The 16,875-nt window shown below is 42.9% G+C and overlaps 1 protein-coding gene and 1 long non-coding RNA gene across 3 annotated transcripts in view; one reads left to right on the top strand and one right to left on the bottom strand.

Annotated features, from left to right (window-relative positions):
* The window catches only part of LOC111585110 (dapper homolog 1-like), an 80,817-nt gene that overhangs the window by 41,659 nt on the left and 22,283 nt on the right, over positions 1–16,875 (bottom strand). The gene's annotated exons all lie outside the window — the stretch shown is intronic.
* LOC118469184 (uncharacterized) lies at positions 3,078–4,679 on the top strand. 2 transcript variants are annotated; one of them, XR_004846018.2, is made up of 3 exons: positions 3,078–3,091; positions 3,477–3,691; positions 3,764–4,679. It is a non-coding gene; the product is annotated as an uncharacterized LOC118469184 (long non-coding RNA). The 2 variants fall into 2 exon arrangements; XR_008603852.1 differs by lacking the exon at positions 3,078–3,091 and having other exon boundaries at positions 3,110–3,691.

Below are 16,875 nucleotides of genomic sequence, written 5' to 3'. Positions count from 1 at the left end.
AAATTTCAGGCAGACTGGAGCATGTTCAGGCTACTTATAGAGCTTTTCCCTTTCCATCCACCAGGTGGCGCTGCAACCGAGAGTGTATATTGGCCTATGGATGTGATCAGGGTCGGACTCTGATCACACATACAAAATTTCAGGCAGATCGGACCATGTACAGGCTAGTTATAGAGAATTCCCTTCCATCCAACAGGTGGCGCTATGACTGTGGCTGTATTTCAGCATGTGAATGTCATCAGGGCAGGACTCTGATCATACTTGTAAAGTTTGAGGCAGATTGGAGCATGTTTAGGGCAGTTACACAGCAGTTGATGTTTCATGGCGAAGCATCAAAATTCCGGAGGCCGCCATGGCCACGCCCTCAGACATTTGCGGAGCATTTTGATAACTTTTGATCACCCATGCCTGGAGTACGTCCTGGCCGAATTTCAGCTCTCTCGGTGTTACCCTGTTTGAGTTTATAGCTTTTGAAAATGTACAAAAATGAGCCAAAATCGTCAAAACATATGATATATAATTCAAAATGGCCGACTTCCTGTTGGGTTTTGGGCATGCGTGTCAATTACATTTTTGTGCGTCTTGATGAGTTACATATGCCTACCAAGTTTCAGAACTGTAGGTCACACACACGGCCCGTAGTAAATGTTTGAAATGTTCCAGGTGGCGCTATGGAGCCATTTTGCAACAATCATGTGCAATTCGTATAAAATATCAATTATTTCAGCAGTCGTGATGTGTGTGGCAATTTTGGCAAGCATATGAGTGTTCCTAACCTGTCAAAAAGTACTTTGTTTATTACGGCAACTATGCGTTGCCATGGTAACAGCGTTTTATGAATCGTCAAAATCTTCACACTGTGGCATCGTCAAGGTGTAACCACTCACCTGACCAATTTTCTGAATGATATGACAAAGTTTCTGGCAATGGCACGTGCAAATGTAATGACAAATTCTTCCTGTTTCCAATAGGTGGCGCTATGAGTATTTCTAAATTTATGAGTGTGGATGTGTTCAGAACCGGACTGGTGTCCATTACATCAAGTTTGGTCCGGATTGCATCATTTCCAGCTGAGATATTAATAATTCAATTTTCATGGCGAGAAATCGAAATTCGCCGCGTCGCCACAGACACGCCCCTTGATGACGAGTCGCCATTTTCTCTGGGAATCATCATCAATGTGTTAAGGCTTATGTCACTACATTTGAGGTGAATCTGATCAACGTGCTAAGAATAGTACATCAAAATGTAAAAAATGTCTATATCTTGCTACCACAAGGTGGCGCTGTGACTGTCACTCTACATATCCACATGGATGTCATCAGGGCTGGACCCTGATCAGGCATGTAAAATTTCAGGCAGATTGGAGCACGTACAGCAGAGTTAGACCCCACTTCCTGTTTAATGGCGAAGGATCAATATTTTTGATGACCGCCATGGCCACGCCCTTTGACTTTCGCACAGCATTTTGATAACTTTTTATCACGTAGGGCTGTTGCATATACTGGCCAAATTTGGCGTCTCTCGGACTTACTTCCGCTGAGTTATTAATCTCAGAAAATTTACTGCTAATTCAAGATGGCTGACTTCCTGTTGGGTTTAGGGCGTGGCCGTGATTGACTTTTTCGTGTGTCCTGATGTGCTGCACATGCCCACCAAATATTGTACCTGTCGATAAAACATCCTGGCAGTTGGCCTAATGACCACATTTTCAATTTTCCAGGGGGCGCTATGGAGCCATTTTGGGATACACATGCATAACTTCCATAAAATATCAAATTTTTCGGCAGTCCTGATGAGCATGCCAAGTTTCATGCATTTTGGGGTATGATAAGGCCGCCAAAAATGCAATTTTAAACGCGACAGAAAAAAGAATAATAAGAATAATAATAATAATAATAAACCACAGGGTTTCAATAGGGTCTTCGCACCTTTTGTGCTCGGACCCTAATAATAAATAATTCCTTGCATTCCAATAGGGTCTTCGCACCATTCGGTGCTCGGACCCTAATTAAAGCTGCAAGCAGCGTTGGACGGGTCCTCGCATCCGTGCCGGTCGGCGAATCCACGCACGTCCGCCAGGTGGCGCTACGACCGAGAGTGCATGTTGGCCTGTGGATGCGATGAGGGCCGGACTCTGATCACACGTGTAAAATTTCAGGCAGATTGGAGCGTGTTCAGGCTACTTATAGAGCTTGTCCTCTCCATCCACCAGGTGGCGCTGCAATCGAGAGTGTATATTGGCCTATGGATGTGATCAGGGTCGGACTCTGATCACACATACAAAATTTCAGGCAGATTGGACCATATACAGGCTAGTTATAGAACATTTCCTTGAATCCAACAGGTGGCGCTAAGACTGTGGCTGTATTTCAGCATGTGAATGTCATCAGGGTAGGACTCTGATCATACATGTAAAGTTTGAGGCAGATTGGAGCATGTTTAGGGCAGTTACACAGCAGTTGATGTTTCATGGCGAAGCATCAAAGTTCAGGAGGCCGCCATGGCCACGCCCTCAGACTTTTGTGGAGCATTTTGATAACTTTTGATCAACCATGCCTGGAGTACATCCTGGCCGAATTTCAGCTCTCTCGGTGTTACCCTGTGTGAGTTTATAGCTTTTGAAAATGTACAAAAATGACCCAAAATCGTCAAAACATATGACATATAATTCAAAATGGCCGACTTCCTGTTGGGTTTTCGCTATGGGTGTCAATTACATTTTTGTGCGTCTTGACGAGTTACATAGGCCTATCAAGTTTCAGAACTGTAGGTCACACATACGGCCCGTAGTAAATATTTGAAATTTTCCAGGTGGCGCTATGGAGCCATTTTGCAACAGTCATGTGCAATTCATCTAAAATATCAAATATTTCAGCAGTCCTGATGTGTGTGGCAATTTTGGCGAGCATATGACCATTTTTAACCTGTCAAAAAGTACTTTGGTTATCCCGGCAATTTTGCGTTGCCATGGCAACAGCGTTTTATGAATCATCAAAATCTTCACACTGTGGCATCGTCAAGGTGTAATCACTCACCTGACCAATTTTCAGAATGATATGACAAAGTTTCTGTAATCTGTAATTGACAGGTCAGAACATATTTTTAATTGTCATTTTCTCTGATAATTTTGTTTGAAATTTCTCATGGCATGTATATCTGTTATCACTTAGTCAATGTAGTAACACAAGTCACACACAACTAGCCTTGTGTGTACATTTGAAGAGTTAATTTGCAAAAACAGCTCCTCTGATTTTTTTTTTTTTTTTTTTTTTAGTTTCTACTGAGTCACATGCACTCAATGTCAGTTTGATTGATATTATTTCAAGTAAACAACAAAAAAACAAGTTTTCTAAAAAAAAATGTGAACATTGAGTTATCGGTTTTTGCAAATTAACTCTTAATTTGTTTTGGAGGGATTGGAAGAGAACCTCTACAGCCACACAGCGGTGAAAGTGTTTGTGTTCACTTTGTAGATTCAAAGATGGTCTTACTACCCTTCAGTTTCTTAATGCACTACAACAACACCCTTCTTTGCTGTCCCCTGTCCTGTGCCACACTGCAAAGCCACTCACTGGCTTGGAACTTGAGAGACTCTTCAAACCTAACCTCAGCCCTTCAGGGAGTAACAGGAGACTAAAAGAAAGTCAAACTTTGGCCTACTGGGCAGACTACCTCCTTGATTGTGAAGGTTTGTATGTTTTTTGTAACTACCTGAAACACCACATTACCATGGTCTATCTGAACATTTTTTTCTTTACAGAAGGCAAGGCCTCTGTGTCTGTGGAGGATGTTTTGATGTTTGCAACTGGGCTGTCATCACTTCCCCCTTCTGGTTTGGAACCACTGCCTCAAATACAGTTCCTGGATGACTCTCCATTCCCGATGGCAAATACATGTTCAAACTTGCTAAAATTACCACTCCTTGATTCATACAGTATGTTTAAGTCACAAATGGACTTTGGAATTGAAAATAGTCCAGGATTTGGCTGTTTTTAAACCACATGACTAGATGACCTCTGGAGCAGTGTTTCTCAAACTTCTCACATCAAGTACCACCTCGTAACACATTTGACAAGCAAAGTACCACCTCATTAAATATGTGACCTTCCAAGTACCACCAGGACTAAATCTGGAGAAAACCAGGTCCAAAAGGAATCTTAATTAAAGCTAAACTGGTCTGAATTTTGTCTGAAGTAGGTGTAAACTATGTCTGAACCAGAAAAGTGCCTAACTTAAACACATTACTAAACCAAACTAAATTATCTCTAATTAAAATGAATAAAGTAGATGCAGATGACCCTGAGTACCACCAGCAGCACACATACCACCGTTTGAGAAACACTGCTCTAGAGCTCAGACTTTAGAAATGTTTTGTTCTAAACTTGCTGTTGTTGGTGCACTTAAAGGTGCAGTTAGATCTCAATCGTTTTAGATCCATTATTTTTAAACTGTGGTCTGTTTATGAATCACTGTTATGTATTCAGATTAATTTTAGAATGAGAGGAGCATTTCAGGAGATTTTGTTCTCGAAAAAAATGTTAAAATGTAGTAACGGGGTATTACTTTGCTTTATTTTTTATTCATATATTTTCCGCTTTGAATTAATGAAGCCGTGACAAATTCAGACACGTTTGTGTACATGTTCTACCATTCCAATAAACTTGTCTTCTTTCATAGCTCAGCAATTTCTTTTAGTTTTAGATACAGTTCAGTTGCAGACTGCCAACACTCTGGCTTCTGTAAATGACTGTTCTCCATGGCCAAGTCCAAATACTCCTGCATGCTGGTGTCCCCACATGGAGCTCTTAACAGGCGAGCCTCAGGAAAGGCATCCAGTTCAGCCCGTTCAACTTTAAATCCACAGTCTCTGGAGCCAAACCTATGTTAAACATAAGACAAAATTTAAGATAAAAGGAAAACAAATACAAATTTCAATCTATCACCAAAGTATTACCTGTATGGTAAGTAGTAGAGCTCATTGGGCACACCTCCTGGACATGATGCTGTTCTTGAGGGGCGGATCCTGAGACTGTTCCACAGTCTCACACACTCATCCAAGTCCTTCTGGATAATATCACCAAAAGAATATCTCAGTAGACATTGATGCTCATGACTCCCGTTGAAGTATCAAGCATCTCTAAGGTCTGCAAATAGGTCCATCCAGAACTGAGACCTAGAGCAATCAGGAAAATATTTTAATTTTAAGCATATATATTTGCAGTGTTTCCCATTAATAGAAGAAACTATAACGCCTCTCACCACACTATTTTTACCCCCATGGTCGAAATAAAAGCTAAACAATGTTGAACATGAATTATATATATTTTTGCTTCTTGTCTTATCATAAACACATAAGGTAATTTATACTTATTTTAATAAGTATAACTTGCCCATACTTATGAAAACACTTCCTAATGATCAAATAGAAACAATAATATTTGATGATTTTACTTCAAAATTGATATTAGATAACAAAAATAAGGGTAACTTATATTCCCATAGTCTCAGTTAAATCTGTGGGAAACTCTACTTATGTTTAAATGAATAAAATAAAATGTTACATATAATATGACTTGAGGACGGTCACTTACCTTCCCTTTCTGAAGATGGACCACCAAGACTCAATCCTCTGGTTGTTTGTGGATGAGCCATACATGTGGCTGGATGCTCCAGAGAAGTAGTCATTGTGGTAGTGGCGTAGTGTGCTCTGAATTGCAGCCATGGTCCCGTTCTCAGTGCCACAGTCAGTCCTCAGTCTCATGGGAGTGACACCAAGGTTTCGCACACATGACAGAAAATAGTAAGCGATCACACTTGGGTCATTATTTGTCGGTCCACATGCAAGCCACATTACTTTACGGGAAAATCCATCGATACAGCCTGAAATAGCCAACCCGAATGGCTTAAGCTTGTCATAACCATCTGCATGCCACATGTAGTTTGGTCCCATGGAGTGGTAAGTTCTTCTGACAAACCTTCTGCGTGATCTCCTCTCACATCCCCGAGTATTCAGTTCCCGAAGCAAATTCATCACATGATCCCTCTTTACACGTAGATTGTGCTTTTGTTTAAGCACCTGGCACATCGTGCGGTAGCCAAATAACTGTCCAGGTCCACGAAGTTCCAGTTGGATGGCCCTCATTATGGCGTTTGTAGCGGAGTAATACTTTCTGCGATATAAACCAGCTTCATTCAGTTTGCTTTTCAGAGACCTCAAGCTGATTTGAAAACCGTGTAAACATGACATCATATCCACGATTACAGCGTACGAGTGTCCTTCATTGAAATATCTTATACACTGCTGAAGCATATCTACTCTGTCGGTCTGATCTGCGCCATTTAAACACTCTAAAGACCGACCACACGAAAAACAAAACCGCGTCAATCGGCTCATATGTTCCCCACAAAACGGGCAAAACATCACCCGCTCGCTGTCCATCTTCGCTCACCATCAACAACAACCAAAAGTCGCATTAGCTGCTCTTCGTTATCACTTCCGGTTCAACACCGGAGTTGGGACATTCCCTTTCCGGTTAAATTGAGTTTGTAAAAGTGTTTTTGGATTTGTAAAAGTGTTTCGGCACTTGTAAATTTGTCTTGGAGGTTGTAAAAGTGTTTTGCATCTTGTAAATTTTTTTCTAAAATGTAAATTTGTTTCAGAACTTGTAATTTTGTTTTATGATATGTAAAAATGTTTTCCTAAATGTAAATTTGTCTCAAGCTTTGTAAAAGTGTTTTGCATTATGTAAATTTGGTTTGCACCTCTCGGCCACCGTAAATTCAAGATGGCCGACTTCCTGTTGGGTTTAGGGCGTGGCCATGATTGACTTTTTCGTGGGTCCTGATGTGCTGCATATGCACACAAAATTTTGTAGCTGTAGATTAAACACTTTGCCAGTTGGCCTAATGACCACTTTTTGCAACTTTGTAGGGGGCGCTATGGAGCCATTTTGCCACACACATGCGCAACTCCCATAAAATATCAAATTTTTCGCCGGTCCTGATGTGTGTACCGCGTCTCATGCATTTTGGGGTATGATAAGGCCGCCAAAAGTGCAAGTCTTTTGTCGGAAGAAAAAAGTATAATAATAATTAAAGCTGCAAGCAGCGTTGGACGGGTCCTCGCATCCTTGCCGGTCGGCGAATCCACGCACATCCACCAGGTCGCACGTCCACCAGGTGGCGCTGCGACCGAGAGTGCATTTCGGCCTATGGATGCGAGGAGGGCTGGACTCTGATCACAGCTGTAAAATTTCAGGCAGACTGGAGCATGTTCAGGCTACTTACAGAGCTTTTCCTGTCCATCCACCAGGTGGCGCTGCGACCGAGACTGTATATTGGCCAATGGATGTGATCAGGGTCAGACTCTGATCCCACATATAAAATTTCAGGCAGATCGGACCATGTACAGGCTAGTTATAGAGCTTTTCCTTCTATCCACCAGGTGGCGCTATGACTGTGGCTGTATTTCAGCATGTGAATGTCATAAGGGCGGGACTCTGATCATACATGTAAAGTTTGAGGCAGATTGGAGCATGTTTAGGGCAGTTACACAGCAGTTGATGTTTCATGGCAAAGCATCAAAGTTCAGGAGGCCGCCATGGCCACGCCCTCAGACTTTTGTGGAGCATTTTGATAACTTTTGATCACCCATGCCTGTAGTACATCCTGGCCGAATTTCATCTCTCTCTGTGTTACCCTGTTTGAGTTTATAGCTTTTGAAAATGTCTAAAAATGACCCAAACTCGTCAAAACATATGACATATAATTCAAAATGGCTGACTTCCTGTTGGATTTTGGTCATGGTTGTCAATTACATTTTTGTGTGTCTTGATGAGTTACATATGTGTATCAAATTTCATAATTCTAGGTAACACGTACTGGCCATAGTAGCTGTTTGAAATTTTCCAGGTGGCGCTATCGAGCCATTTTGCAACAGTCATGGACAATTCATCTAAAATATCAAATATTTCACCAGTCCTGATGTGTGTAGCAATTTTGGCGAGCATATGAGCGTTCCTAACCTGTCAAAAAGTATTTTGTCTGTCACATGCAACATTGCGTTGCCATGGCGACAGTGTTTTATGAATTGTCAAAATCTTCAGGCTGGGGCATCGTCAAGGTGTGACCACTCACCTGTCCAATTTTCAGAATGATATGACAAAGTTTCTGGCAATGGTAGGTGCAAATGTAATGACAAATTCTTCCTGTTGCCAATAGGTGGCGCTATGAGTATTTCTAAATTTATGAATGTGGATGTGTTCAGAACCGGACTGGTGTCCATCACATCAAGTTTGGTCCGGATTGGATCATTTCCAGCTGAGATATTGATAATTCAATTTTTATGGCGAGAAATCGAAATTCGCCGCGCCGCCACAGACACGCCCCTTGACGACGAGTCACCATTTTCTCTGAGAATCATCATCAATGTGTTCAGGCTTATGTTACCACATTTGAGGTGAATCTGATCAACATGCTAAGAATAGTACATCAAAATATAAAAAATGTCTATTTCTTGCTACCACAAGGTGGCGCTGTGACTATCAATGTACATAACCACATGGATGTCATCAGGGCTGGACCCTGATCACACAAGTAAAATTTCAGGCAGATTGGAGCATGTACAGCAGAGTTAGATACCACTTCCTGTTTCATGGCGAAGGATCAATAATTTTGGGGGTCGTCATGGCCACGCCCTTTGAGTTTTGCGGAGCAGTTTGATAACTTTTCAGCATGAGGCAGTGTTGCATGTACTGGCCAAATTTGACGTCTCTCGGACTTACCCCCGCTGAGTTATTAATCTCAAAAAATTTACAGCTAATTCAAGATGGCCGACTTCCTGTTGGGTTTAGGGCGTGGTCATGATTGACTTTTTCGTGTGTCCTCATGTGCTGCATATGCCTCCCAAATATTGTACTTGTAGATGAAACATCTTGGCAGTTGGCCTAATGACCACATTTTCAATTTTGTAGGGGGCGCTATGGAGCCATTTTGCCACACACATGCGCGACTCCCATAAAATATCAAATTTTTCGCCAGTCCTGATGAGCATGCCAACTTTAATGCGTTTTGGGGTATGATAAGGCCGCCAAAAGTGCATTTCAAAATGTCGTAAAAGAAAGAATAATAATAATAAATTAAAGCTGCAAGCAGCGTTGGACGGGTCCTCGCATCCGTGCCGGTCGGCGAATCCACGCACGTCCACCAGGCGGCGCTGCGACTGAGAGTGCATGTCGGCCTACGGATGCGATGAGGGCCGGACTCTGATCACACACGTAAAATTTCAGGCAGATCGGACCATGTACAGGCTAGTTATAGAGCATTTCCTGTCCATCCACCAGGTGGCGCTGCGACCGAGAGTGTATAGTCGCCTATGGATGTGATCAGGGTCAGACTCTGATCACACATGTAAAATTTCAGGCAGATCGGACCATGTCCAGGCTAGTTATAGACCATTTCCTTCCATCCACCAGGTGGCGCTGCGACCGAGAGTTTATGTCGGCCTATGGATGTGATCAGGACTGGACTCTGATCACACATACAAAATTTCAGGCAGATTGGACCATGTACAGGCTAGTTATAGAACATTTCCTTGAATCCAACAGGTGGCGCTATGACTGTGGCTGTATTTCAACATATGAATGTCATCAGGGTAAGACTCTGATCATACATGTAAAGTTTGAGGCAGATTGGAGCATGTTTAGGGCAGTTACACAGCAGTTGATGTTTCATGGCGAAGCATCAAAATTCCGGAGGCCGCCATGGCCACGCCCTCAGACTTTTGCGGAGCATTTTGATAACTTTTGATCAATCGTGCCTGGAGTATATCCTGGCCGAATTTCAGCTCTCTCGGTGTTACCCTGTTTGAGATTATAGCTTTTGAAAATGACCAAAAATCGTCAAAACATATGACATACAATTCAAAATGGCCGACTTCCTGTTGGGTTTTGGGCATGGGTGTCAATTACATTTTTGTGTGTCTTGACCAGTTACATATGCCTACCAAGTTTCATAATTCTAGGTGACACGTACTGGCCGTAGTAACTGTTTGAAAATTTCCAGGTGGCGCTATGGAGCCATTTTGCAACAGTCATGGACAATTTGTCTAAAATATCAAATATTTCAGCAGTCCTGATGTGTGTGGCAATTTTGGCGAGCATACGAGCGTTCCTAACCTGTCAGGATGATATAACAAAGTTTCTGGCAATGGTAGGTGCAAATGTAATGACAAATTCTTCCTGTTGCCAATAGGTGGCGCTATGAGTATTTCTAAATTTATGAATGTGGATGTGTTCAGAACCGGACGGGTGTCCATCACATCAAATTTGGTCCGGATTGGATCATTTCCAGCTGAGATATTAATAATTCAATTTTTATGGCGAGAAATCGAAATTCGCCGCGCCGCCACAGACACGCCCCTTGACGACGAGTCGCCATTTTCTCTGGGGATCATCATCAATGTGTTCAGGCTTATGTCACCACATTTGAAGTGATTCTGGTCAACGTGCTAAGAATAGTACATCAAAATGTAAAAAATGTCTATTTCCTGCTACCACAAGGTGGCGCTATGACTGTCAATGTACATAAACACATGGATGTCGTCAGGCCTGGACACTGATCACACGTAAAATTTCAGGCAGATTGGAGCATGTACAGCAGAGTCAGACACCACTTCCTGTTTCATGGCGAAGGATCCGTTTTTTTGGGAGTCGCCATGGCCACGCCCTTTGACTTTTGCACAGCATTTCGATAACTTTTCATCAGGAGGCAGGGTTGCATATACTGGCCAAATTTAACGTCTCTCGGACTTACCCCCGCTGAGTCATCAAAATTCACAGCTAATTCAAGATGGCCGACTTCCTGTTGGGTTTACAGTATGGTCGTGATTGACTTTTTTGGGTTTCCTGATGTGCTGAATATGCCTACAAAATTTGGTAGCTGTAGATGAAACACTTTGCCAGTTGACCTAATGACCAAATTTTCAATTTTCCAGGGGGCGCTATGGAGCCATTTTGCCATACACATGTGCAACTCTCCTAAAATATCAAATTTTTCGCCAGTCCTGATGTGCATGCCAAGTCTCACGCGTTTTGGGGTATGATAAGGCCGCCAAAAGTGCATTTCAAAAAGCCGTAAAAGAAAGAATAATAATAATTAAAGCTGCAAGCAGCGTTGGACGGGTCCTCGCATCCGAGCGGCCCGGCTTGCCCACTCATATCCACCAGGAGGTGCTGTAACTGAGAGAGTCAAGTTTAGGGCAGATTGGACCATGTAGAGGCTACTTACACAGCACTTCCTGTTTCATGGCGAGAAATCCAAAATGGCTGCCAGGTGGTGCATAGATATGATTAGGGCCGGACTCTGATCATACATGTAAAATTTCAGGCAGATTGGAGCATGTACAGGCTCGTTACACAGCACTTCCTGTTTGTTTCTTGGCGAGATATCCAAAATGGCCGCCAAGTGGCGCAAAGATGTGATTAGGGCCGGACTCTGATCATACATGTAAAATTTCAAGCAGATTGGAGCATGTACAGGCTGGTTACACAGCACTTCCTGTTTCATGGCGAGAAATCCAAAATGGCCGCCAAGTTGTGCAAGGATGTGATTAGGGCTGGACTCTGATCATGCAAGTAAAATTTCAGGCAGATTGGAGCATGCACAGGCTAGTTAGCAGCACTTCCTGTTTAATGGCGAGAAATTCAAAATGGCCGCCAGGTGGTGCTATGACTGTGAGTATATATCCTCCTATGGACATGATTAGGGCTGGACTCTGATCACACATGTAAAGTTAGATGCAGATTGGAGCATGTACAGGCTAGTTAGATAGCACTTCCTGTTTCATGGCGAGACATTCAAAATGGCCGCATTCCACTGGTTGCCATGGCCACACCCTCAGACTTTTGCGGAGCGTTTTGATAACATTTGATCACCCATGATTGGCGTACATCCTGACCAAATTTGAGCTCTCTCACGGTTACGCTGTTTGAGTTAATAGCTTTTGAAAATGTCCAAAAATGACAAAATATGAATCATATTTCAAAATGGCCGCATTCCGTGGCTCGCCATTTCCACGCCCTCAGACTTTTGCGGAGCGTTTTGATAACTTTTGATCACCCGTGACGGGAGTACATCCTGGCCAAGTTTCCGCTCTCTTGGGGTTACGCTGTTTGAGTTTATAGATTTTTAAAAATGTCCAAAAATGACACAAAATTGTCCAAAACATGACTCATAATTCAAAATGGCCGACTTCCTGTAGCATTATGGGTAATGATGCAAGAGGCTTTTTTGTGCGTCTTGATGAGTTACATATGTGTGCCGAATTTCAGAAGTCTAGGTCGAACGCTGTCCGGGGGCTGAATTTTCGTAATTTTCCAGGGGGCGCTATTGAGCCATTTTGGCACGCACGTGTGCCATTCCCCTAAAATATCAAATTTTTCGCCGGTCCTGATGTGTGTGGCGATTTTCATGCGTTTTCGTATATGTTTAAGGCGTCAAAAAGGCCGTTTTTGAGGCCGACAAAGAATAATAATAATAATTAAAGCTGCAAGCAGCGTTGGACGGGTCCTCGCATCCTTGCTGGTCGGCGAATCCACGCACGTCCACCAGGTGGCACTGCGACCGAGAGTGCATTTTGGCCTACGGATGCGATGAGGGCCGGACTCTGATCACGTGTAAAATTTCAGGCAGATTGGAGCATGTTCAGGCTACTTATAGAGCCTTTCTGTCCATCCACCGGGTGGCGCTATGACCGAGAGTGTACATTGGCCTCTGGATGTGATCAGGGTCGGACTCTGATCACACATATAAAATTTCAGCCAGATCGGACCATGTACAGGCCAGTTATACAGCATTTCCTTCCATCCACCAGGTGGCGCGATGAATGTGGCTGTATTTCAGCATGTGAATGTCATCAGGGTAGGACTCTGATCATACATGTAAAGTTTGAGGCAGATTGGAGCATGTTTAGGGCAGTTACACAGCAGTTGATGTTTCATGGCGAAGCATCAAAATTCAGGAGGCCGCCATGGCCACGCCCTCAGACTTTTGCGGAGCATTTTGATAACTTTGGATCAACCATGCCTGGAGTACATCCTGGCCGAATTTCAGCTCTCTCGGTGTTACCCTGTTTGAGTTTATAGCTTTTGAAAATGTACAAAAATGACCCAAAATCGTCAAAACATATGACATATAATTCAAAATGGCCGACTTCCTGTTGGGTTTTGGGCATGGCTGTCAATTACATTTTGGTGTGTCTTGACGAGTTACATATGCCTACCAAGTTTCATAATTCTAGGCCGTAGTAACTGTTTGAAATTTTCCAGGTGGCGCTATGGAGCCATTTTGCAACAGTCATGTGCAATTCATCAAAAATATAAAATATTTCACCAGTCCTGATGTGTGTGGCAATTTTGGCGAGCATATAACCATTTTTAACCTGTCAAAAAGTACTTTGTTTATTCCGGCAACGATACGTTGCCATGGCAACAGCGTTTTATGAATTGTCAAAATCTTCACACTGTGCCATCGTCTAGGCGTGACCACTGAGCTGACCAATTTTCAAGATGATATGACAAAGTTTCAGGCAATGGTAGGTGCAAATGTAATGACTATTTCTTCCTGTTGCCAATAGGTGGCGCTATGAGCTTTTCTAAATTTATGAATGTGGATGTGTTCAGAACCGGACTGGTGTCCATCACATCAAGTTTGGTCCGGATTGCATCATTTCCAGCTGAGATATTAATAATTCAATTTTCATGGCGAGAAATCGAAATTCGCTGCGCCGCCACAGACACGCCCCTTGACGATGAGTTGCCATTTTCTCTGGGAATCATCATCAATGTGTTCAGGCTTATGTCATCACATTTGAGGTGAATCTGATCAACCTGCTAAGAATAGCACATCAAAATGTAAAAAATGTAAATTTCCTGCTACCACAAGGTGGCGCTATGACTGTCAATGTACGTAATCACATGGATGTTGTCAGGTCTGGACCCTGATCACACATGTAAAATTTCAGGCAGATTGGAGCATGTACAGCTGAGTTAGACACCACTTCCTGTTTCATGGCGAAGGATCAATATTTCTGGGGGTCGCCATGGCCACGCCCTTTGACTTTTTGTGGAGCATTTTCATAACTTTTTATCAGGTTGGGCTGTTGCATATACTGGCCAAATTTGGCGTCTCTCGGACTTATCCCTGCTGAGTTATTAATATCAAAAAAATTTACAGCTAATTCAAGATGGCCGACTTCCTGTTGGGTTTACAGTATGGCTGTGATTGACTTTTTTGGGTTTCCTGATGTGCTGAATATGCATGCAAAACTTTGTAGCTGTAGATGAAACGTCGTGCAAGTTGGCCTAATGACCAAATTTTCAATTTTCCAGGGGGCGCTATGGAGCCATTTTGCCACACACATGTGCAACTCCCCTAAAATATTAAATTTTTCGCCAGTCCTGATGAGCATGTCAAGTTTCAAGCGTTTTGGGGTATGATAAGGCCGCCAAAAGTGCAATTCTTTTGGTCGGAGAAAAAATAAAAATAATTAAAGCTGCAAGCAGCATTGGACGGGTCCTCGCATCCTTGCTGGTCGGCGAATCTGCTCACGTCCACCAGGTGGCGCTGCGACCGAGAGTGCATTTCGGCCTACGGATGCGATGAGGGCCGGACTCTGATCACACGTGTAAAATTTCACGCAGATTGGAGCATGTTCAGGCTACTTATAGAGCTTGTCCTGTCCATCCACCAGGTGGCGCTGTGACCGAGAGTGTATATTGGCCTATGGATGTGATCAGGGTCGGACTCTGATCACACATACAAAATTTCAGGCAGATCGGACCATGTCCAGGCTAGTTATAGAGCATTTCCTTCCATCCACCAGGTGGCGCTGCGACCGAGAGTGTATGTCGGCCTATGGATGTGATCAGGACTGGACTCTGATCACACATGTAAAGTTTGAGGCAGATTGGAGCATGTTTGGGGCAGTTACACAGCAGTTGATGTTTCATGGCGAAGCATCAAAATTCAGGAGGCCGCCATGGCCACGCCCTCAGACTTTTGTGGAGCATTTTGATAACTTTTGATCATCCATGCCTGAAGTACATCCTGGCCAAATTTCAGCTCTCTCGGTGGTACCCTGTTTGAGTTTATAGCTTTTGAAAATGTCTAAAAATGACCCATAATCGTCAAAACATATGACATATAATTCAAAATGGCCGACTTCCTGTTGGGTTTTGGCCATGGGTGTCAATTACATTTTTGTGCGTCTTGATGAGTTACATATGCCTACCAAGTTTCAGAACTGTAGGTCACACATACGGCCCGTAGTAAATGTTTGAAATTTTCCAGGTGGCGCTATGGAGCCATTTTGCAACAATCATGTGCAATTCGTCTAAAATATCAATTATTTCAGCAGTCGTGATGTGTGTGGCAATTTTGGCGAGCATATGAGTGTTCTTAACCTGTCAAAAAGTACTTTGTTTATTACGGCAACATTGCGTTGCCATGGTAACAGCGTGTTATGAATCGTCAAAATCTTCACACTGTGGCATTGTCAACGTGTAACTACTCACCTGACCAATTTTCTGAATGATATGACAAAGTTTCTGGCAATGGCACGTGCAAATGTAATGACAACTTCTTCCTGTTGCCAATAGGTGGCGCTATGAGTATTTCTAAATTTATGAGTGTGGATGTGTTCAGACCTGGACTGGTGTCCATCACATCAAGTTTGGTCCAGATTGGATCATGTCCAGCTGAGATATAAATAATTCAATTTTTATGGCGAGAAATCGAAATTTGCCACGCCGCCACAGACACGCCCATTGACGACGAGTCGCCATTTTCTCTGGGAATCATCATCAATGTGTTCACGCTTATATCACCACATTTGAGGTGAATCTGATCAACGTGCTAAGAATAGTACATCAAAGTGTAAAAAATGTCAATTTCCTGCTACCACAAGGTGGCGCTATGACTGTGAATGTATATATCCACATGGATGTCATCAGGGCTGGACCCTGATCACACATGTAAAATTTCAGGCAGATTGGAGCATGTACAGCTGAGTTAGACACCACTTCCTGTTTCATGGCGAAGGATCAATATTTTTGGGAGTCACCATGGCCACGCCCTTTGACTTTTGCAGAGCATTTTGATAACTTTTTATCAGGTTGGGCTGTTGCATATACTGGCCAAATTTGGCGTCTCTCGGACTTACCCCCGCTGAGTTATTAATCTCAAAAAAATTTACAGCTAATTCAAGATGGCCGACTTCCTGTTGGGTTTAGGGCGTGGCCATGATTGACTTTTCTGTGTTTCCTAATATGCTGAATATGCCTACAAAATTTTGTAGCTGTAGATGAAACATCGTGCAAGTAGGCCTAATGACCACTTTTTGCAACATTGTAGGGGGCGCTATGGAGCTATTTTGCCACACACATGTGCAACTCCCATAAAATATCAAATTTTTCGCCAGTCCTGATGAGCATGCTAAGTTTCACGCGTTTTGGGGTATGATAAGGCCGCCAAAAAGGCAATTCAAAAGACGGGAAAAGAGTGAAAAATAATAATAAGAAACCCTAGCATTCCAATAGGGTCTTCGCACCTTTGGTGCTCGGACCCTAATAAGAAACCCGACCAATTCCAATAGGGTCTTCGCACCATTCGGTGCTCGGACCCTAACAAGAAAACCACTCAGAGAGTGCAGTGCTCTGCCAAGACTGTTCATTCCTCAATTTATGTATTCAGAAATCACGGCAACACAGAATCTGGCCATTTAATATAGATCAACCCACAAACTAACTAAACAAATACAAAAATGTCTTGCGTGGGTACAGGTATGTGTTGTGCATGCGTATGTTATGTAGTACA

This window comes from Amphiprion ocellaris, chromosome 14 (genome assembly GCF_022539595.1).
Source record: "Amphiprion ocellaris isolate individual 3 ecotype Okinawa chromosome 14, ASM2253959v1, whole genome shotgun sequence".
NCBI lineage: Eukaryota > Metazoa > Chordata > Actinopteri > Pomacentridae > Amphiprion > Amphiprion ocellaris.
This window is presented reverse-complemented; position numbering and strand designations above follow the sequence as displayed.